The following is a 24,176-nucleotide window of genomic DNA, read 5'->3' as shown; positions in this document are numbered from 1 at the left end:
ACCAGGTCAGGAAGACAAAACCAAGGAGTTTTTCAAAGGAGACTCTGAGATGGCTGAGTTTGGTTTCATTCTTTTGCCTGCAACTCATTTGGAAAATCAGAGATGTTTAGATGAAGATCTCAAGCTTCAGTTCATATTTCTTATTGGGGAGTCTGATCTGGGAGTTTTCTCATCATTTATGACTAGCTGGGGTGAGAACAGAACTAGTCCCCATATATAGATAGCCCTGCTGCACTCAAGACTTTCCTATAAATGGGTTGCTGGAAAAAGGCATAATAAATCTCCTTGATTATGGCAAGTAATGCAGTCAACGGGATATACTGGCAAGCCCCTTGAAGATTTGATGTCTATCTGCTGCTGTCCTGATCTATTTTTCTGTTCTTCCTCCTCTCACACCTTGTCAGAGTACAAGCTGGCTGAAGGAGGGTTTAGCTCTGCATGCAAGATTCCCATTGCAATGAATATTCTGGCTTCAAAGAAGGCCTCCAAATGTCTGCATCCCAGCAGTAATGCAGCTGTAAAGTCTTCTGAGCTATCTCCACACTACTATCCATGGATTTCTTCAAGAAGATTTGTGGTTCACTGTTCAATGTTTCATGTACCAGCTCAAAACCAGAAGGATCTTTGGTGGTTTAGGAAATCCCTTTTCTTTAAGAGCCCAAGAAGAAAATGCTGTGGAAACATGAAATGGATTTTTCTTTAATGGTAGAAGCACCGCTGCCAGTATGATGAAGGAAGAACTTGCCTCTTACTAAGCTGATTTTTTTCCAATCAATTCCCGTTTAGTTAGTAGTGTTTAAACTGCATCATTATAATCTTTTCCTCTAATAAATGCATCAGCCTTTCTGCTAAAGCAAGGTGGTTTATGTGTGTGTACACTGTAGAGCCAATCTGCAGTGCCTTGTGGCAGTGTTTGCAGAGGATGTAGTAAGAGTTTAGTGCCATCTCTGGGGAATTGGACCACTATTATTTACAGTCATATGAGTGTAACTTCTTGCATATCATTTCTGAAATGTCACCCTGATACAGTATATATCTAAGTGTGAAATTCTGTGCATGTTTGTGCCATCAATTTTTGGCATGGATTTGGAATTTGAAAAGCAGAAACTGGTCCCACTAAATAAAATAAGCCTCATGGAATCATGCCAGCTGCTTCCTGCTAATGTGACCTTTTCTTCCATGTTTCTCTTTCCCTGTCTTGCTGATGGATAGGATGATTTTAAGAGACTTTAGTACACGATAGGGCTGCCAGGTTTGGATCCACATCCAATTATTTCCAAAGGTCAGAGGCACTTGCACGGGGCATTCTTGTTTGGTGTTCCTTCTCTTAGTTTCCAGGAATACTGGTGACAAAAATAAGGCAGATTAATGAATATACAGACCCTTGGCTAGATATCACTGATATCTTTCTTATTATAACATATATTTAAAAAGAAGGCAATTTATTCCATAGCTGCCTGCTGTAGGGCTTTTTGTACCTTCCTATTCTAACATTGGGCTTCCCTGGGGACAGAACTGAATTAGAGAGATTGCTGGACTGATTCAGTCTGGCAGTTCGTGTGTTAATATTGGTTTTAACTTCTGGAGTTGTCAAACAATAAATAAATGAGTGCCAAAACAAAACATGCCAGGAATTTTATTTTTGACATGGCAGAAGAAAGAAAAATCTGCTACAACTGGCCTCTGCAGTTCACTACAATTCACAAGTCTAAATACCAGGGATATTTACCCCTTCTTGGCTAAAATGATAGGTTTGCAATTCTTCTAAGGAAACATGAGTCACTATACACAGAACTGAAACTGCTTAGGTCTCCTACTCTGATATATCTGTCCTGAGATAGAAAGATAACCATTTAAACCTTTCCAGATCAATGTCCATGAGAAACTTATGACTAAATAAATCAAAATGAGAAAATCATAGACTAAAGTCATATTCTGGATACCTAGAAATTAAAACTCAAGTTTATGTTCTGTCAGCCACTTTTTTAGGTTTGGTTTTTTTTTTTTTTTTTTTTTTTTGAGCCCTATATGCTGACTTCAAATTTAAAGATTCTGTAGTTTCTCTGAATTATTTTTTTTTTTTTTTTTTGAGCCCTATATGCTGACTTCAAATTTAAAGATTCTGTAGTTTCTCTGAATTATTTTTACGTTTTATCTTTCTGTGGATCCAATCTTTGCTTTTGGTTAGAGGGAACAAAATTCCTGAGGACTACAATGTTTCAGATTCTGTGCAAGCTGTAAAGTTCCCCTGAAACCACTTTCATTAGTTTTGCAAAAATTGCAGCCTTAAGGCTTTAAAAAGTGCTAAGCAATCAGCAGTCACTCATTTGGGAGCCTAATTATGGAGTTAGGAAACAAATATGTCTTGGTCTATCACTTGCCTTGCATAATATGTATAATGGGATTTAACCCCACACCTGCTTGTACAGATGTGACTGCTGGGTACCAACACAGAGATATCTCTTTCCAAGTATGTCACTAAGTGACGTGCAAAAGCATCAGGATCCTCCAACCATCCACACAAGTCTCCCAGTGGCTGAAGTAGGTATTCTATGATTTCAAATCACATCTGAAGTATTTGAAGTATCCCTGAGGAGACAGTAATGACCTCTGGGACATGACTCGATATTCATTCTCACATGCCTATTTAACATTGTGCAGGCAAAGTGCAAACGTTCGTTGTCCTTCTGGATGTGGAATAAACAGAATTAAGCAAGGACACACTGTTCTCTGAACTGTTTCCTTTTTACGGACATTTCTTATGTTATACCCAACAAACTCACCTCAATTTTAGCAACAATTGTATTTTTTTCTCCCACCTTTCATTGACAGTAGCAATAGGCACTTTGGCTTTTGAAGGTAAAGCAGAATTACTCTGAATGAATTGGGACTGATAGTCTGACAGAGGGTTGGAGAGGAACTCAGCCCTCTTGGATGAACCAGAAAAGCCATGACCTTGGACTTGTTTGCTCTTCTCTCCATTTGCTCATCACAACTAGACTGATTCACTGCTCCCTCAATTCCTCATTTTCCTGTTTTTCATAGCCTGGGGTGATGCTTGCTGCCTAGTTTGAGACTATGAGGCTTTTGGGGGAAGATAAACTTTTTCTGCAACTAAGTATGAGATGAAGAACACTGTGGTGGGTTAGCCCTGTCTAAGGGCCAAACTCTCACCCAGCTGCTCTCTCGCTCCCCTTCCTCAACAGAACAGGGTGGAGAAAATAGGATGGAAAAGCTCATGGCTTATGATAAAGACAAGGAGACCACTTACCAGTTCCCATCACAGGCAAAACTGTCTTGACTTGTGGAAAATTAATTTAATTTATTGCCAGTTAAAGTAGATTAAAGTAGTGAGAAAAAAAGACAAAATTAAAACAACACTTTCCTCCACCCCCTTTCCCACCTTCACTCCTTCACCTGAGGGGCGCAGCGGTTGGGGCTGGGGGTTGCGGTGGGCCCCTTGCAGCCCTCTGGGCCGCTTCTCCCTCCTGCCCCGTCTCCCTGCTCCAGCCGGGCCCTTCCCCGGGCTGCAGTCCTTCAGGGACAACCTGCTCCCGCCTGGGCTCTCCACGGCCGCAGCTCCTGCAGGAAATATCCCCCCGCTGCGGCGTGGGGCCCTCCCCGGGCTGCAGGGTGGGTCTCTGCTCCCGCGGGGTCTCTCCAGGGCTGCAGGGGATCCCTGCTCCGGGCCTGCAGCACCTCCTGCCCTCCTCGTCCTCCGGCCTCGGGGTCCCTCTGCTGCTGCTCCCTCCTTGGCTTCCTCCTCCTCTGCCTGGGCCGCCTTTGGCCCTTGCTGAAACCTGGTTTCCCCCGGGCGCCCCCAGCTTGGCTGAGGGGCTCAGCTGTGTCCTGCGCTGGGGCCGTTGGAGCCGGCTGGGACCGGCTGGGACCGGCTGTGTCCGGCACGGGGCAGCCCCGGCCTGTCCCCACAGAGGCCGCCCTGCAGCCCCCTGCCAGCGCCTGGGCATGGACACACAACAGATTAAAACGAAGCTGAGGAGTTTTTATCAACCAAGTACAATGAAAGTTTATTTTTGCTGTCAAAGTCAGTGCTTTCACAGAGATGATGACTTGGTGTTGGTCAGTAGGTTCCCCCTCCAGGCGAAGCATTCTCACTGATGCCCATGAAATGCCATCACTCCTCGGGCAGGCTCAGTGGAGGTGTGCCTGCCTCCAGGCCTCTTTCCTTCCCACTGATGCATGTCTGCTCCTCTCCGGGACAGTCATTGTACATGAATGAGTTCTAGCTCCATATTCTTTTTAGATAGTGAGGGTCTTTTTGCACTAATGCCTCATAACTCCTTCCAGTGTGAAAAAAAAAAATAGATCCCTCCTGCCACAGTCTCTCATCTTCTGTGTATCTGTTGCCAACCCTTTCCTCTCAATAGGACTAAGGATCAAGCTGTGAATGCCAGATTTCACGAAAATGGTGTGATGTTTTCCGAAAAGCTCAAGCAGAGGGGTTCCTCTGAGGCTATTGAACACATCTCTCCTGAAATCTTGCTGAGAATTGTTAAAGAAGGACAAAGACCTAAGGTGTGAGTTTAACTAAACTGTCCATTACAGCAGTGGAGAAAATGGTATTTGTCCCCACTATATATGATTCAGAAACTGGGAGTAAAGGCACCCTAATAAAATTTGCAGGTGATGTTAAATGAGGAGGAATCATGGATGCCAGAAAAGACAGGAGAATAATGCAAGGAGCTTGAGGGAATAGGAACATGGGAAGGGAAACAAATTATATTGAGGAAAATACAAAATCTGATCTGGGTGTGTTGAGGGAAAACTCATTCCAAACATCCTCCCATTAACAGGAAGGAAAAGCCTGAGAAAGAACTAGGCTGAACCTAAAAAATCCACAAAACTCCATGAGCAAGGAGATTTTTCTGGTACTCCCAACCATGCTAATTTGGGAATTTGAGAGGGGATGGGTTTGCTTGGGAGGTGGTGGGGAAGGATGGGGTAATGGAGAATGCTCCTACCCTCGGCATCTGTAGGTGGTGTGTGGACACACTCTTGTTTCACTCAGTGCAATTTCATCTATATTGTTGTCCCACTTCCCCACTACACAGGAGTTATGTTTCCCCTGGAGAGCCTCTCCCAGGTGACTCCCTGCTAAATTTCCCATATCATAAGGGCCAGGAAATAATTACAGAGACATATCAGGAGAGTTACAGACTTAGAGAAACATCAAGTAAAAGATGTGAAGAATCTTCTCTCAATAAAATTGTGAAGAATAGCTCAAAGATAAAAAAGACAAAAAGATATCAAGATAGGAAACTCAAGCTTTCAAGGAGAGGAGTCAGAACTGCTAGATCTGTTTTTAGAAGAAAACAGTTTACAGAACAGGTTCTGCTCTGAACACAACCGAGATTTGTAATTAGAGCTGGTCAGAAGATAAGGCAGCTTAACTTTTTAAAAAACAAAAGTCTTGCAAAGAATTGATCTGAAATACTAAGCAGGGTCAGATCTATCATCCCTCTTCTCTGCTGTTTTATATCTGGGACTACCAGCCTTCTAGGCGTCAAGGAAGAAAACTTCGCCTCAGCCAGAATCTGATCACATAATCGGTTTTTCTCTTGATACTTGATATGAACTAACATCCCTACTAGAAATTACCAGTTTAAATCATCAATTGCTAATGATTAAATTAGCCTAGGCCTAGTTAGCTATCTAAATGTTCAGTCCCTTTTGGAATTACATTTATGATCTGTCTGATTAGGGAAGCATAGAAAAATGCCCTACATCATCTTCTGATGATGAGAAAAACTAAACATTTGTGAAAAACTAAAAGCTTTTCACTTTGCAGAGATTAAACAAAAAAGCCTGTGTTGAGAAGAGGTTGCTTTTATTTTTATTTGAGAGATCATGGTGAAATAAAGCCCAAACAAATCAAAACATCAACAGGGCTAGACTATTCTGAAAAAAAAAAATGAAAGGCCATTTTTTTTATTGACAAGCAATGTGAATAAAAAATGTCAACCAGTTCTATTTATAACTGGGGATGGGCAAAGAAGATTCATTTACATGTGGATGTGGGAAGTGTTCTCATTTCTGTAGTTTGTGAAGGCTCTGATTTCTCTGAGATGAAAAACTAGACAAGCAGGTAGGGTCTAATTCTTTACTAGCATAATCGTTTTAGCAACTATGAAATCATTGGAGCTATGACAATTTATGCTGACTGAGATTTGCTTCCTGATACTCTGAAGTTCCTATCCTTTGGTGCATAGCAGGAAGTGCATATTTTAGCTAGTTTATTGCAAAGAGCCCAGCTACTGTGTTGGCCAGTGTGTGTCCTTTTGTTATACCCGTTCTCCAGCATTGTTCATTGTATTTAAGTCAATTATTATTAAGTTCCCTCTCATCACTTGTAGCTCAGTTCCGTTCAGCCTGCACCCAGAAATGCAGTTTCTCATATTCTTAGCTTTCAATATATGCAGTCATTTTAATGCCAAAGAATCTTATAGATAAAAATATATATTCAGATGTTTGGCTGAATTAAGCATTATTCTGGCACTAAATGCAAAATGCTAATTTACAAGATTTGAGCCTGCTTTGGTTTATATTATTTTATCTTGAGGGTCATTCCACTGTTTCATACATGTAAGAGAAAGAAGACACAGATAACAGTATTTGGCTGCAGAAAAATGTGAAATTCAGTTTTCAACTGATTTATTATTTCTAATTAGATTTCATTGACCTCTTCCTGCCCACGGAATACTCTGGATATTTTAATTTATTGGATTTCAAACTTCAAAACGGAATCCATTTCCTAATAGATGGTACCATATCCACACTGACAAACTGGATGACATCCCACAAAAGACACAGCAGTGCATGCCACTTCGTATGGCCTATTTTGTGGTGTGATATCATGTGACAATTCTTAATCTCCCCTGTTAACAAGAGCTAGATCGGGTACTAAGCTCTTGTGGTACATTTATAATCAATCACTCACTAATGGCACAGCTTTTACTGACAAGTAACTCATTACTTTATTGGATCAGTCACTAATCTGTCTGACAACATCTGGGGCAGAATCATATCTTGAAGTAACTAAACACAGCTAAAGCTGCTTCCAACTTGGTTTTGACTTAATCTTTCCCCTTACCAAGTCTGCCCTCCTGCATGATTTTTGAAACACCCACAGCTGCAACTGAAGTGAGTAGATGAAATCCTGGCTTCCAGCTGTAAAGCTCTTACTGACCTCAGTTTAAAAAAAAAGCATTTTACCTAGTGGCAGTCATTCAGCACCTTTGAAAATCAGGGATTTAACAACTGGCCAAAGGTCAGAGCAGAAATCAATGCCGGAAAAAGGACTAGACGTCTGTAGGGTCTAACTCCCAGTGCAGCCCTAGAAGCACAAGGTGCTTTCTTCCCATGTACCATGTCACAGATTTTTCTGTCATTTCTTTTTTTCCTAGTACATGCTGGACTGGAGAAGAGGTGTGACAATATACCAATAAAGTTACAAACATGCATCAGCTCCTTTACCGTGCACTGCAAGGGAATTTAAACATTCTGGGAAGAAAAATGTCTCCAGGCAGGAGGGAAAAAAAAATGTAAGTTTTCAAAAACTCAAGCTGTAAAAGAAAAGTGAAAAACACAAGCTGTTAAGAGTATGAAAGGTTCAAGAGGGTAGGAACACGGATGCCTTGAGATTTTAAGAAGGGCTGTGTTGGCTTAACAGGAACTTACCCCAGCTTTTTTCCTACTTTGAGAACAGGGACCATTACCTACAAAAAGAAAGAAAGGAAGAAGCCTGGCTGCTTTGAAGGCTGTTAAATGTGCTCACCTACTGGGGAAAGAGAGAAAAGGGAGAACCAGCTCGTGAGAGTTGACAGTGCATCAGAAAGTGAGCTGCTGGTAGCTCGATGAGACCAGAATGATTTTTTTGATCTAGTTTAACAAGTCATCTTGCTAATCCAAAGGTTATATCCTTGTCTTTTGGGCGAATATTAGGCTGCAGAAACTGTTCCTTGGGTTTTGGGCCAAGTTTGTTAAGACAGCAGCATGGAGAACAGATATTTGATTAGCAGGATGAAAAAAAATTAAAGCTGTAAACAAAACATGCCTAGTCCAGATCCTGTTCATATCAGCATAAATACTGTTTTTTTTCCCGATTAATATTGTCGTAAAGGAGACCAGCTTCAGTCTCGGTATTTGTCAATGCTTTCTGCCCACCAAGTGTTTGTGTTCTCTCTCTCCTCCTTGAGTACCCAAACAAAAATGCAGTTCATACTTGTGTTTGTGCACTCAGGCATGTGTTTAGAAGATGAAGGGCTTTGGATGCTTGTTTTTTTTGTTACCTTAAATAAGAAAGTTTTTTTTTTCTCAGTCTGAGTACAGAATGTCCAACACCAGGTTGGAACATTGTAAGTGCTTTAGAGGATCTTTGCTCACAAATTGGAGAACTGATAATTTGAAGGGTAATGAAGTTCCCTATTACCTTTTGGGGAAAGTGTACAGTAAGAGTGTAGCAGATTGGTATCCAAGGTGCTCCAACATAAGGACTACTGGAAGGATTGCAAGAAACTTTGTTTTAATACATTATCTGTCCTTCATCACTTCAAACTCTACAGTAGTGAAGCATGATGAAAACTGAGCTCCTATAAACTTTATGCTTTGATCACAAGTCCTCTCAGGTAAATATTGTGTTCTGCATCTGTGAAGGAACTTGTGCTGTGGGGTTCCTCCTATGGTGTGCATACTCTGGGTAATGTAACATTACCACAGACATCTGAGGTACATGCAGCATCAGAAAAATGTGACTGTGGTTTGGACTTGAGCTATCAGTGCTATACAGCTATGAATTGGACCATCAAAGAGACAGAAGAGTGCCTTGGCCATTTGCATGACCCTGGAGACTGGTGCTACCTTAGTACAAATACCAAATGATGAATTCTGTAAGATCTACTTGATAAATCTGTAACTACTACAACAGAAACCAGGTTTTGTTCTCTCCTGATAAGCTGGATAGGTGCAGGTTATCTGCACTTTGTGCCTATAGTTAATCATTTAACCCTGATTTAACTCGCACATGGTGAGAAGGAATTTTTGGCACTTGCTCTGTGGGCTGGCAGGCTGTCAAGTAACTGTAGGATTCACTGAGTCTGGAAGAGGCTCTGGGCTGACCTGCCACAAGTAAATGATGTTGTTTTCCTTAATCAGCCCACCAGAGCTGGTGTCTTGAGTGTCCTTCATCTAATTTTCTTGCATGCTGGAATCTGACAAATATAATAATGGTGTTTTTCACTCATTTGCAGTAGTGCTTTTCTTTCAATGGTATTGAAATACTCAAATGCCAAAATTCTTAGGGAAAATATTCACCTATCAGTTTTAGTAATATAGAACTATTATTACTGCCTATCTCCCAGGGGTTTTGTGAAGCTTGTTTAATTGAGGTTTGAACTGTCATTATTTGTGAGATGAGATTATCTATCATTCATGAGCTTTCAAATGAACACCAGTTTGTCTGGGAGAAAAAATGCTGGCAAATCCTAAAAGTTTCGTGATTTTCAGCACAAATAATTATTCCTCCAAATATTCATCCTGTATAGTTTGTTATTTGTTACTTTCTATTCATTATCCACAGTTTGTCATTTGTTATATTACTGTCTAGAAAATTCAGTCACCCAGTCAGGTACCAGAAGTAATAGTATGTGACTTTTATGACCGTTCACCCACCATAAGTAACACATAGAGGAACTTGCACAATCAAAGCAAACAGTGCATGAATAACACGTAGACAAAATTTGTTTACATGAGCTATTCCGTGAATGTTTATGAACTAGAAACATGTTTGTAGGATCAGAGTGCAAAGAGAAAAGCAGGGCCAAATTTGCTGTAATTCAAATTCTACCCATAATTTATTACTACGTCGGAGTTACAGATGGGTAAACTCCAACTTTAATTTCAGATGAGTTGCACAAAGCCGTCTAGCAAGTTGGTGGTAGCCAGAAGGGAAGTGGTAACGTGGCAACGTTTCGACCCTGCATGGCAATGCCTTCACTGCCTCCCACCCTGTGCTGCTGTGTGCTGTGTCATGTTCACTGCTAGACTGCTTTGTGGATGTGCAGCCATCACCAGCATGTCATTAGATTTACTTACACTCTGCACTGGCAATTTCCTCCCAGGTTTCCTGTCAGGGCATGGGAGATGCTCCTCATGCACCAAAGGCAGGAGGAACTGTGGAAGGAAAACATGCTGTGGACTGCAGGTGCTTTAAATCTGCCTTAAGGTCAAGAAAGCCTTGTAGGTCAAATACCGTCTGTGCTTACAGCTAACAGAGGTCCTGTCTGTTGTAAAATACCCACTATTTAATCCAACATGGCTGTAATAATTTCTCAGAGCATTCAAATGGATGGATGTGGAAGCGGAGTTTTCCTCATTGCCAACACATTTTTTTTTGCATGGAAACTTTTTTTTTTTTTTTTAAATATACATAAACCCACAGCTTTTGCACTTACAGATTTCCTATGCATTTTCACATAGCCAGAGGATCACAGGGGATAAAACTGCTATGCATTATTTCCTAGTAGAAAAGGCATCTTCTTACCCACATAATCGAGCTGGGACTTAGATTAAAGGCAGCCAAGAGCCTGAGAGCATAAGCAATGAATTAAAATCCCCTTTTGTCTTTCATCTGGCAATAAAATCCTGCCTTATGTTTAAAAACACAAATGTTGCATATTTAAAAACAAAGACTGTATGTGTTGCATGAACCAGCTGCATAAATCCTAGTGGCCTTGGAAAATTAATGTTTTGTTTTAAGTAAAGCTGAAGTTACTCATGTTATTTCACTCTATCAATAGCAAGTACATTAACATTATCTAGTGTCTGCAAGCACACTATTAATTTACCTTGTACTGTCCCAATAGAGGGAAAAGAATTGTTCAAGGCAATGACGCGTATCCACTTCCACTCCTTGGGACTCCTTACTTCTAAATAATCAATATTAATGTGGTGAAGGGAGGGCAGAGAGGAAAAAGATCCTCTGACTGATTTATCAGCTAAAGCCACATCACAGTGCAATGAGAGTCTGAAGACTCTTTACTAGACTGACAGAGACTACATGGTTTATCAAGGGTGGAGGCACTGTCACAGTATCCACCTGAAGTCAGGATTAATATGATGCTTGGCAGTCAGCAAGCTGATAGATATAAACTTTCCCATTCTAAAATGGTACATTCTTGATCGTAGAAAAAAATATGTGTTCTTGAAAATACCTGCTCACTTCAGTATGAGCTTTTTTTCCCATTGGGGAAAATATTTTTTACAGAAAAGCAGGTTTTTTTGCTCTGATGAGAAGTACTTTTTGCCTACAGGTCAGATGAACAGCGCAACACACAGTTCTTAATGATATCTGAGGCAACTTCGGCAAAGTATGATTGGCAGGAAGTGAAAAACTGAAATATGTTGGGGGGGGAATTTTAAGTAACATTTTGTCCTTTTGACCTTCAACAAGCAAAAAGTTACCTTTAAAATTGCATTATGATAGCAAATGCTGTAATCTTTACATAGACTGAAGTCAGAGAGGGATGGGAAGAACACTGCAGCAATACTAAAACATTTGGTTCTGGCTGTCCACAATAACACATGCTTCCACTTGAAGATATAGATAACATTCACAAAAAAAGCTCAGTTAGGGGGAAAAAAGATGACTCAAATAGTGTCAGGAAAACCAGTTTGTTTTTCCCATATGGCTATGTTATGTGTAGTTAACTTGCTACTGTAAGATATGAAACACAGGTGCTTAACTTTCCTCCTCCCTTTAATAATTATTGTATCAAATTAAGCTGTAAGATTAAAGAATGCCTAAACTCATGACTATACACGTAGACTTATTATATGTGGAAACACTACTTAGTGCTTGTCAGACCTGCAGTTGGGGCTTTCTAAAGAAGGATGTCCCAAAGGTAGACCAGGCAAGTTGTTCATACTCTCCCTTAAACACTGTGAGGCCAGGGGATACTTCAGTGCCCATGGGTGGACACTTTCAGGCTGGAATTAGAGCACTCAACAACTTGTAGGATCATGACACAATTATGCAATAATGGGGGTGCTGATCCAGGCTACGCAGCAGTGACAATAAGGAGAGATGGAATGCGGTTGACCTTTTCCCTGAGCTCTGCTTTTTCTCAGTGCTGGAGAAGACTCAACCCCTGATACATCTGCCATTTTGTGGGATGGTTTGTCACAGTGACCCAAAGTGGAATATATCTCACTTAGGTTTAGGTATCTGCAGCATGGACTTTTACACAAGATAACCGGAGAAGACCCTCTTTAGACACAGTAGAGAGAAGTGGGCACTTTTAGGATATAACTTATCAACTTTCTTCAGATATGTATGTTGGGGTCAGAGGAACTGCACCCCGGGCTCCATTCATTACATCCACATGTAGACAAATACAATCTGTTAAGGTTTATTCTCTACTTCTTTTCACAACCTGAATAGAGGACATTGTCCACTGCAAAGTGTGTGCTGCACTTTTTGTGTGTTGGATAACACAACATGAATCTGCCTGTAAATGTATGGCAGGTTTATGCAGCCAAAATGTGAGGATTTAAAAAAGTGAATCAAGGGGCTGTAACTAAGAGTAATGGGATGATATTAAATGAGGCAAGTGGTACAGTGAGTGTCAGGAAACACTCCTGAGTGCTGCAGGGGCTTGGACTGTGGAAGATGCTCTCGGGGGATGAACACTACATAATGTGCACTTAACTATATCTAAAAGGCACAACACTGCACTCACCGGTGCCCAGACTAGATGATATCGCACGTTTTTACTGCCCTTTATTCTAGGTACTAGGCTCTAAATCATTGTTTAAAACCTATATGATCTAATTCTTCTCTGGGGTAACTTATCTGAAGTTCTCAAGGGTAAAGATGAGCCCTCACCAGTCAGAGAGAGTACTGCAACACCTAGAGGCAACACTAAGAAACAACTGAGATTTTAGTAAGAGATAAATACAGTTTAGCTTGAGGTAAGAAATAATTCCATTTCTCCCTAGTTTCAAGGAAATGATACCCTAGAAAAACTTCTCTAAAGAATATCAAGTTGCAAATCTATGTTAACAGAAAAAAATATCATTTGCTGAGAGCATATATCAAACTTTTCCCACCTGAGTCTAAACATAAAGAAAACAAGAAAGACAAAAATGTCAAGGAATATATCATAAATTAAACACCTATTTAAATTGTGTGATTTTAAAATGTTTGTTTGAAGAAGAATATCTGCTTACAACATCTGCTGGAAGCCCATTTCTTTACATATTTCTATAATTTCTAATGGTTTCAGTCCTTAGAAAGATTGGTTAATTTTCAAATCCTGCTTTCTTGATATTCCTTGCACTTATACTGAGGAGAACTTTATGTTTTTATCCTCATCCTTAATTGTCAAAGATTGTCTTAGACTCTGATGGGTGTGCTCAGTCTAGATTTAAGTATTTGCGTTTTCAGTACTAACCAGGTGAGTTGAGAAAGGTCAATGTTCCTTGGAAACAAGCAGGAAACTACATAAGAGTTAGGTAAATAAAGGTGGCTCACTAAAGGGTTAGAATGATTTCTCCCAAAATACCAATATTCTGTTTTTTAATCTTGCTTTCTAGGAAGCTCTGAAGAAGACATCAGCCAATATGTAATTTTATTTTCATATTCCTGTTTAGAAATACCAAAATAAGACAAGAACATCAATCTATTCATTACCTTTCCATCCTGAGAGGAAGTTCAAAGCTTCTGAAATCTTTTGAGAAAATCCCATGAGATTTCCAGAGAAATATTGTATCTTTGGAACATTCAGGGATTACAAAAATGGTCCTAAAATGTGTGTGATACTTGCTGAACTGCACTGAGATGAAAATGTGTGAAGGTAACTATAGGCACTGGTTCTTCAGCTCTTCAAAAGTCAATAACAGCAGATCAAGTCCTAGCTGACTAGAAACATTTCCTTGTTAGTCATTGTGAGTCTTAATTGGACAGTACTAAGAATAATAATCTTCTCTTACCCTTGTATGAACAGTACTTTGAGAGGTACTAGAATGTATTTAGCACAAACACGGAAGAGAGGACAAGACAGAGGTAGTTTGTGGTTGCCCTGCCTGAAGTAAACATCCAGAGACTGCCTTTTGCTTAACATGATGCGTGTATTGTCGACCTAGTCTTATGGAAGAACAGCCATACATATTTACGGTCTTTTTCACTCAACGGCCGGCATGGAGGCAACTACTAAGAACCATGCTACATTCCTCACCTGAACACGAAGTGAAGCACTTCCCTACAGAGCTGGTGCTGTGACTGCCTCTCCAGCTCTGCACTTTGACCCTGCTTTTCAACCTTCTGTACTTGCAGATTTTATCATTGCTTTTTTTCTAAAAGAGCTGACACTTGTTGAATAACTTGGCCTCGGTGTGACACAGAAAACAGGAGCGATTTCTCCAGCAGCAGTACTAGAAAGGGAAGATCCCATAATGTTTCCATTTCCTCCCTGCATTTGCAAATCCAAAAGAGAAGTCAGAGCAAGTAACCTCCTGCCCTTAGTGCAGCAGCTACTGCCTCATTAGCCCAGGCATGCTCCATCCCTCTTCTTTAAGTGCAAACCTGCACTCGCATCCTCCTCTCAGTTTCTTACCTCCTATTCACATTTATTATTGATATCACCTATCAATAATGCTTTCCGCTGCTTCAAGAGTTTGGCCTGTCTGCCAGATCCCGACTTTCAAGTGCCCTTTCCTTCACCTCATTATATTTTTAATGATATATACTTTCTTTCTTTCTTTCTTTCTTTCTTTCTTTCTTTTCCCTCCTCTGCCTGTCCCTTTCCTCATGGAGCGAGGGAGAGAAAGATGTTGTTGAGAAAGTGGCAAAGGTAACAGTGTTGATACTTTAACAGTTGCTCCCACTGTCCCTCAGCCTACTATCCAGCTTACCAGTATCTGGTCTCCTGGAAGGGTAGCAAATGCACTTGTTTGATGCCCTACTCAAGCATGGATGCTTTCTCAGAATCACCACACAAGAGAGGAAAACCTACTTATTTCCTACAGTTTTGCTGCAAATAGCTGTATTTGATCTTTGAAAAGACAGTCCGCTTCATCAGTTTACCTGGCTTTATAATTTGCAATCTTCAGCTCATTTTCTTTTCTGTTTGTTTTCCAAATCAGCTCATGTCTTTTTCTTTTATAATGGCTAAGGCAACATCCTGTTACTCAGAAGACACAACATCATTAGAATAGTTATACCTGAGAACAGGATTACAGCATCTACCCAGAGACAGCCTGAGTGCCAAACAGAGGCAATATTAGTAAATGATTCTAATGTTTGATTTGACAGTTTTGTATAATTGAGGAACCTGAACACAAAGGATTTACCAATGATATCAGAATAATTCAAGCATATATATTTTGAAGCCATAAAGGAAGTTTCTTTCCCCTTTACCTTTTAACAACTCTGTCCTGACTCCAGTCTAATACAGGATTCTGTCTCTTGCTGCTATTTCCTCTGTCTGCTTGCTCTGTGAGTCTGTTTGGGTCAAAAGCCACATGTGTTATGTTTCCAGAAACCCAATCAGGCAATTATGTCATTTCCTATTATTACAATTATTTAATTGGATAAGAATAACAAGAGAAGAAAAGCAACAGCCAAGCAAGATCCAGCTTTCATGTTGAGTGGAGTGATCCTGATATAGTGCTTCTGCCCCTCTCTGCCTGTTCAGGGACTTAGTGTGACTGTTAAACCTTTCAAGCATTGCCAGCCTGGAGCCCACAGAAGGTAAAAGTACTACTGTCTCATGCAGTTGCTGGTCTTCCAAGCTCTACAAATCACATTGTGACTCCATCCACAAATGTGAATTTCAGACTATTTATGGAAGGGCAATAGTGTGATTTTATGTGGGTGCAAGAATTAATTATAAGGTGCAGAAGTCAGAAGAAACAGGAGAGTATTGTGAAGACACTGTAAGTATCTGAATAGAGAAGACAGCAAGTCAAGTGTTCATATGTTGTCTGAAAGCCATGCACACATGATACAATTAAGCAGACATCCTCCATCTTGGAGACAGCGCACTTACTCTGCTGACTGGGTATCAGCAGTATATGCATCTTTCCACTGTGCATCAAAGATCAGTTCTAGCTGCAATCAGAGATGCACAGGATGCTCAGGTACAGTTGATCTGTCTGCAAGGTGCATCTTTTTGACAGTCCCTTCAGCATAGTCTGTACCTGAATCCATAAAAGAAACTGGTGAATACTGTAGTGCACAGAATTTTATGGGTGTTGTAATGCAAAAGGATGGCTTTGCATGTTGTCTACATCCTGGCCTACCACCGAAAGAATTTCTGGGTCTCAGGCAGGGCAAGGTGTCCTTTTTGCTGTGGCATTGCTGCAGCAGAGCTGGCCCTTTGTTTACCTCTAAACAAGGGGGTGGGTAATTCACTGTTTGGTCTTAGGTATCCTGAAAACTCCATGTTTTCAGGGTACCAAGTAATCCTGATCTCTTACTTGCATGAGTAAGGCATATGGCATGAATGTGACTTGATTTGGTGCCTCTGGGTGTATTATAGAATTTATAGATATGGGAATACAAATACAAGGATTTTTGTCTTATCAGATTGATGTCCTCTATGCTCATACCTTTGGAAGAGCTGTGATAATTGAGATAATCCCCATCCCTTAAAGCAGCTTTTTAAGCTGTGATTATTTTGGCAGCACAGCTCAAGTTTTATCACTCACAGAAATGCAGAGGAGGAAAAGGGCAAAACATTTTTTCTTTTTGTTCAGCTTTAACCCAAATAAACCCAGACCACTGAAAACAAGAACCATCCCCCTCTACACAGCCCTCCTCTGATTACTGTCCAGGAATTCACACTTGCTAGAAAGTACCTCTAGAACCATTTTATCACTTTTATATTCTCTGAATATGCTTACAAATAAAAGGATTTCTAAAATCCACAGTCCTGTGCTCTGCATAAACAATGGTCTGTAACTGTGAAGACGTATGTCCAGAGCATCAGCAGAACATGAGAACTTCAAAACCAAATGCAGGAGTTTGGTAAGTTTTCAGGACAAGAAATTTGTCCCTAATCTTCTTTTAGATAAATCATAATAACTGAGGTTAATCTTCCTATATTGAGTCACCTTGCTAACTCAGATGTACATGAGATCTAAGACTTGTTACTTTCTTTAAATTTCCTATTTGCTATTTTAAAATCTCTCCTGTCTGTTTACTGCTTTTGAGATGTACTCTTTGCCCTGACAGTGTGTGGGAAGTCTGAGGAACTAACTCAAGGCTGCAAATTTACTTAGGCACACATATATCAGGTCTTCCTGACTCCAGCCTCAAACTCTACTCCTGTCATCATTAAACTAAAAGTTTATGTCACCTTCAATTTTGCTTACTATGTGAGTACCATTGAAACACACAGTGCATTACTGAAGTATCAATGTGGTACACAGATGAGGTTAAAGTTAAGGATTAAAGTGAGAAATTCAGGCATTATAATACCCAGACATGTTAGAGGAATTACAGCTCTAATGTCAATGCCAGTGCACAGTGAGTTCAATACCTAAAACCAGGATTCACAAAAATCAATGATCAAGGCAAGGATGTGTCTTAAATTTTACCCTTTTTTCTTTTAGGTGCTGAACTGTGGAATACAGAAGTCCTTAAAAAACTGCAAGTCAAATTGCAGGCTGTCCTGCAGCTTGCCCCTTCTTGGAAGTTATTCTACTTTATAACAATTCCTTATCTCTGCCATGGTGAAGAGAGTGAAATCTTCGTCTTGTAGCTGGAGCATGTAGCTGAGGACTGCATCTCGGGTCTTGCCTCACTAGCTACTTTCCAGGGCTTTTTGATAAAAAGGTATTATACACAGAAGCCATTTCCAGGCACATGAGACAAGGTGATTTGGAACACAGAGTCTGGATAAATCACGGGTAATAAACAGGGTAAATCATGCTTGACCAATCTGATTGCTTTCCACGATGAAATGACAGTCTCTGTGGACATGGGAAGGGTGGGGGTTAAATAATTTACATTGGCTTTAGGAAAGCTTTTAACACAGTTTCTTTAGTATCCTTACAGCCATAATGAGGATATATGTATGCGGTGGATGGGTACACTACATGGTAGGTATTAAATTAACTGAATTGTCAGGCTCAAAGGTAGTGGTCAACAGCTCAAAGTTTACCTGGAAGCAATTATGAGTGGTGCTCCTTGGTGATTGATACTGGGGTTGGTAAGTCGTCATCTTCAAATGACCTGGGCAGTATTGAACACCCCCTTGCCAAGTTTGCACGTGACACCAAACTGGGGGATTATTTGATACAACAGAATAGCTCCCTCTGGATCAGATTTGTCTTGGTAAGATCTAGTTCCCATTTTTGAGACCAAAATGGAGCCAGAGACAAGCGAAGGAGTAATGTAGCCAAAGACGTATCCATTAAGCTGGAGTAACAGGTTAACAGAAACCTCATGAAGCTCAAAAAAACTCAAATGAAAACCCTATACAGGAATAACCCCATACAGCAGTACAGACCCAAACATGGCTGTCTAAGGAGCTGCTCAGAATAAAATGTCCTTGGGGTGCCTCTGGACAACAGACCGAACTGTATGCTGGGCTGCTTTAGTAAAAGCATAGCCCATAGATCAAGAGAAGTAGTTATTGCCTTCTGTCTGGCAGTTGTAGGACTCCATCTGGAGAACTGTGTCCATTTTGGGGCCTGCCAGTACAGGAGAGATATAGACGAACTGGAGCAAGTCCAGTGGAGGGCCACCAACGTGGTTTTGATGCTGGATCCCATGATAAATAGGAAACAGAGTTTGGAGAAGAGAAAGCTAAGGGGAGACTTATTTGCTGTGCTCAGCTACCTGAAGGGTATCTATAAAGGAAGACAGGATGAGACTTTTCTCAGAGGTGCAGAGCAAGGAAAAAGAGGTAACAGGTGCAGTTGCCACAAGAGAAATTCCAGTTAGTTACAAGGAAAAATTATTCATGCACACACAAATTCTTCACATGTTGCCCTCAGAGACTGTGAACTTTCCATCCCTGAAGACCGTCACAGCTCAGCTAGACAAGGACCCGGTCTAACAGACAGCTGGAGGTAACTTTAAAGCCGGTCTTGCTTTGACAGGGAGGTTGATTAGATGAGCTCCAGAGATCCCTTCAACTCTAAATTAGTCTGTGATTTTCAATATTTTGTGAAGCAGGAATGTAAACCAAGGACTCCCCTTTCTTAGCAGGGTTCCCCAGCCACAAATGAAAAGTCCCAAGGGTTCTGCTCAGCTAAAAGAGGGAGGCAGCAGGCTGAGACCTAAGGGACCTGACAAGATGCATCCCAGAGTCCTGAGGGAATTGCTGATGTAGTTGCCAAGCCACTCTCCATGATATTTGAAAAGTCATGGCAGGTAGGTGAAGTCCCTGGTGACTGGAAAGAGGGAAACATTGCACTCATTTTTAAAAAGTGTAGAAAGGAGGACCGTGGGAACTACTGACCTGACAGCCTCACTTCTGTGCCTGAGAAGATCATAGAATCATAGAATAATAAAATACTTTATGCTGGAAGGGACCTTTAAAGGTCATCTTGTCCAATACCCCTGCAATGAGCAGCGACATCTTCAACTAGATCAGATTTCTCAGAGCCCCGTCCAACCTGACCTTGAATGTTTTCAGGGATGGGGCAGCCCTCTGGGATGGGGCAGCCCTCTGGGATGGGGCAACCCTCTGGGCAGCCTATTCCAGTCTTTCACTACTCTCATAGTAAAAAACTGTCTTCCTTATATCTAGTCTAAATCTACCCATTTTTAATTTAAAACCGTTACCCCTTGTCCTATTGCAACAGGCCCTGCTAAAAGGTCTGTCCCCATCTTTCTGACAGACTTCTTTAAGTACTGAACATGGAACAGATCCTCCTAGAAGCTATGCTAAGGCACATGGAGGACAGAGAGGTGATTTGAGACAGCCAGCGTGGCTTCACCAAGGGCAAATCCTGCCTGAACAAACTAGAGGCCTTCTATGATGGAGTGACTACATCAGTGAATAAGAAAAGAGCTATGGTGTTATCTATCTGGACTTCTGCAAGGCTTTTGACACAGTCCCTCACAACATCCTTCACTCTAAATTGGAGAGATATGGATTTCATGGGTGGACTGTTCAGTGGATGAGGAATTGGTTGGATGATCACATTCAGAGGGTAGTGGTCAACACCTCAATGTCCACATGGAGATCAATGATGAGTAGTGTCCCTCAGGGGTCTGTACTGGGACCAGAACTGTTTAATACCTTCATCAGTGACATGGACAGTGGGATCGAGTGCACCCTCAGCATGTTTGCAGATGACACGAAGCGGAGTGGTGTGGTTGACACACCTGAGGGACAGGATGCCATCCAGAGGGACCTGGAGAAGCTCAAGAAGGGGGCCCATGTCAACATCCTGAGGTTCAACAAGGCCAAGGGCAAGGTTCTCCACATGGGTTGGGGCAACCCCTGGTATCAATACAGGCTGGTGGATGAAGGGAATGAAAGCAGCCCTGCCAAGAAGGACTTGGGGTACTGGTGGATGAAAAGCTGGACATGAGCCGACAATGTGTGCTCACAGCCCAGAAAGCCAACCGTATCCTGGGCTGCATAAAATAAAGCATGACCAGCAGATCGAAGGAGGTGATTCTCTCCCTTTACTCCACTCTGGTGACACCTCACCTGGAGTACTCCATCCAGCTCTGGGATACTCAGTACAAGAAAGACATGGACCTGTTGGAGCAGGTCCAGAGGGGGGCCACAAGGATGATCAGGGGGATGGAACACCTCCTCTATGAAGACAGGCTGAGAGAGTTGGGGTTGTTCAGCCTGGAGAAGAGAAGGCTCCAGGGACACCTTATAGCAGCCTTCCAGTACTTAAAGGGTGCTTATAAGAAAGATGGGAACAGACTTTTTAGTACAGCCTGTTGCAATAGGACAAGAAGAAATGGTTTTAAACTAAAAGAGGGTAGATTTAGACTAGATGTAAGGAAGAAATTCTTTACAATGAGAGTGGTGAAACCCTAGAACAGGTTGTCAGAGAGATGATCGATGCCGCATCCCTGGAGACATTCAAGGTCAGGTTGGATGGGGCTCTGAGCAACCTGATCTATCCTATGATTCTGTGAGAGACCTCTAAGAACATTATGGAGACTCAGCAGGTCACACAACATGGCTCCCCTGGAATGGGCACTGCAGGGAGTTCTTGCTGTTCTCAGAGAAACATGAAAGAGTGCACACAAGGGCAAGAAATATTCCTTCTTTGGGGTGGATCCTTATCTCTGGTTTCCCATCATCTCTGCCCTTTACTTAAAGCAATAATCCATTGAGTGAGAAAGAATATTGATATTTAAACCCGAGGAGCAGAAAAAGGAGTTTGTCACAAGCCCGTCATCCTCAGTGAATGCTCTGAACTTCCAACTGCTGTTTTGAGGCAATAACCTGTAGCTCTGCACGTATATGGTCCAGAAAGCGTCAGCTAAAAGAAACTGCATTTTATGAGGACTCTGGTTTCAGGAGTACTGTGAGTATTCCTAATGCTTTTTGGGGCTCATAAGCCAAGAAAAAGCATAGTTTCTGGATCCCAGGCAGCATAGCATTAGTTAGGTACCAGCTCACTCTGATCTTTCAAGAGTTATATTTCATGGGAGACTTCAGGCTTTTGAGAAAATTTCAGAAATAAAAACTCCTCTGGAGTTTAAGGCCAGGATAGCGAAATCCTTCTTTTTTAGACCTGGACCACCTTGTCCATTCTCTTTCTAACATAGTGCTACTGTATTTATTTATCCAGAGAGCTTTGTTTCTCTTTATTATGCTGCAGTGAAGATGAAGAATATGTAGTTGGCTGGTGCAATACAATGTGACATTTTGCAGTGAGTCACTTTGGCTTGAGATAACCAGCAAGTAACTAACAGAAAACAGAAGCACTGTCATATTGTAAGACTGAATCTGTGTGGGCATTTATAAGAAAATTCTTAATTGGTATTTTCACCTCTCTATCCTATTGGCTTTTTCTTTTATATGAGCTTTTTCTTCCATTGTCTCTGCCTAGTGGTTGTGTTTTGTTGTTGTGGTTTTTTTCCCATCACTATATCTTATCATTCCACCACTTGGCTTGCCACATGAATTATTAATACTGTTTTTATGCTAAATGTCCCTGCCTTGCACATAATTTGACCTTACTTACTGAACGAGTAACTGTGCTAACCCCTCAGGACATATTACCCACACTCTGTCTATGAAACATATTTCTTCGTGTTTGACTTAGCCAAAATTCAAAACACTTTGAACACAGTCACATGGTGCTTGTTTTTGATTAGCTCTTTTTCATTAGGGAATAAGAAAGAAAAAATAAAACACAAGCCTTTCTGGAAGCTAATTACATTTTTGGTTGCCAGTGATTGTTCCTGTATTTTCATATTGTCATCTATCCTTGAACACAGTGAGAGAATGAAGAAATTAAAACTCACCTTCTACTACATTAAAAAAATTACTTGATCATCAAGAAGTATTCAGTGAAGCCTTCAAATGTGGTTTAGGAAAGAGCTGTAGCTTGTATTCACTTCAGGATAATGAGAAAATCTCTCAGTTTATCATATTGCCTCTCTATTCAGCAAAATGTTTTCTTATACCTCTCCCAACCAAGTAAAATTTTAATCCTGTACTGTGCTCAGCAGGAACAATTTTAAACACCTGCTGTCTCAAACATAATGGCCACCATCTTTCCCATAGGGAGTGTAGTTTCATTTCCATAGAAAACTTGAAAGGTAATTCCAAAGTCTTTACTGAAAAGATGTATGTTTACCAACAATCTTGTTCAATTCCAGTGAGAATAACAGATGTCAGACATTTTGAAAGGCAAATGTTTGCTAACAATAATCCATTACAGAATAAATAGTTAACAGTGTAAAATAGTGAGTTATTAATTAGCAATATGGTTATTCTGATGACCATTGAAATATCCTTTTGCTTTCCGAACCCTGTTATACTCTTGCTTTAATAGTATTCTATGGCAAGGATTTCCATAGTCCAATTAGGAATGCATTTCCTTTTTTGAGTAGTAGTATTTCCTCTAATTTCAACTCTTCTGTCTGTTCCTGAACTATTTGTGGTGTCTCTCTTGTCTTCTTGCCAAAATAAACAATTCCAGCCTTTACAGTTTTCATTACTTGAGATATTCTTGAATTACTGCACTTATTTCCATCGATACCTGGATCCCACAGAATATGTTTTTGTGAAACAGTGAGCAGTGTTGCAGATAGGATGGGTTCATCACTCCAGCTGAGTTTACAGCCACTAGCCTGTAGTTCTCTGTCTTTCAACCATTTTTGATTGAAGAGTGTGCACATAGCTCACTTCCAATAACTTCCATTCACTGTGGTATCAAAGAGAAATAGTAAACAGACTGCATCTCAATCCTTTCTGTCTGAATGTTAGTTTGGAGATCCTTCTTGAAATCTGGCCTGTCATGGTTAGGGGAACACTGTCAATCTGAGTTGTCATCAGAATGCTATTTTTTTTTACTTGAGGAGCCTCTGCTAAACAGCATGTGATTTCTTATTGTCTTATCTCATTCAATTCCACTGAAATAGGGCCTCCACCATCTGCAACCCAGAGAATACACACGTGTGCATGCTTTTCTGGATGTTGCATGAGCACATAAAGAAGGGAATCATTGTATCCTCTTACCTTTTGCCAATGATATAAAATACTTTATTTATGCATAACAAAGTAGTCATGTTCTCCGTCATATCCTTAGGTGAAAAACCTAGTGTTACCTATGAAACTAAAACAGTAATAATATTTATACTTACTAGATTATCCAAATTATAAATATTGGGTAATTCTCATTAGAACTAATTGTTAAAATTAAGTTCCATTTATAACTAGTCAGAATGTCATTTATGTGCTACTGTTTTGAAAAAATTAGCTTTCCCTTTCTTCTTCTTATCCACTTGAAAGTGCTAGTTAGAGTTTAATTATACCCTTACCAGTTTTTAGGTTTTCACTGGTAATCAAAGTTTGTTTAGACTCTGTTATCTGGCTCAAGACATTTGCTCTATGTTTCACATGAGTGCTGTCTTATCAGAATACATTCACTGAAAGAAATGCAATAGACTTTTTCTTAATAAACACCTTGGCAAATCAGAAGGAAAGAGATAGTACAAG

This window comes from Strix aluco, chromosome 1, assembly GCF_031877795.1.
Source record: "Strix aluco isolate bStrAlu1 chromosome 1, bStrAlu1.hap1, whole genome shotgun sequence".
Taxonomy (NCBI): Eukaryota; Metazoa; Chordata; class Aves; order Strigiformes; family Strigidae; genus Strix; species Strix aluco.
Note: the sequence above shows the minus strand (reverse complement) of the source record.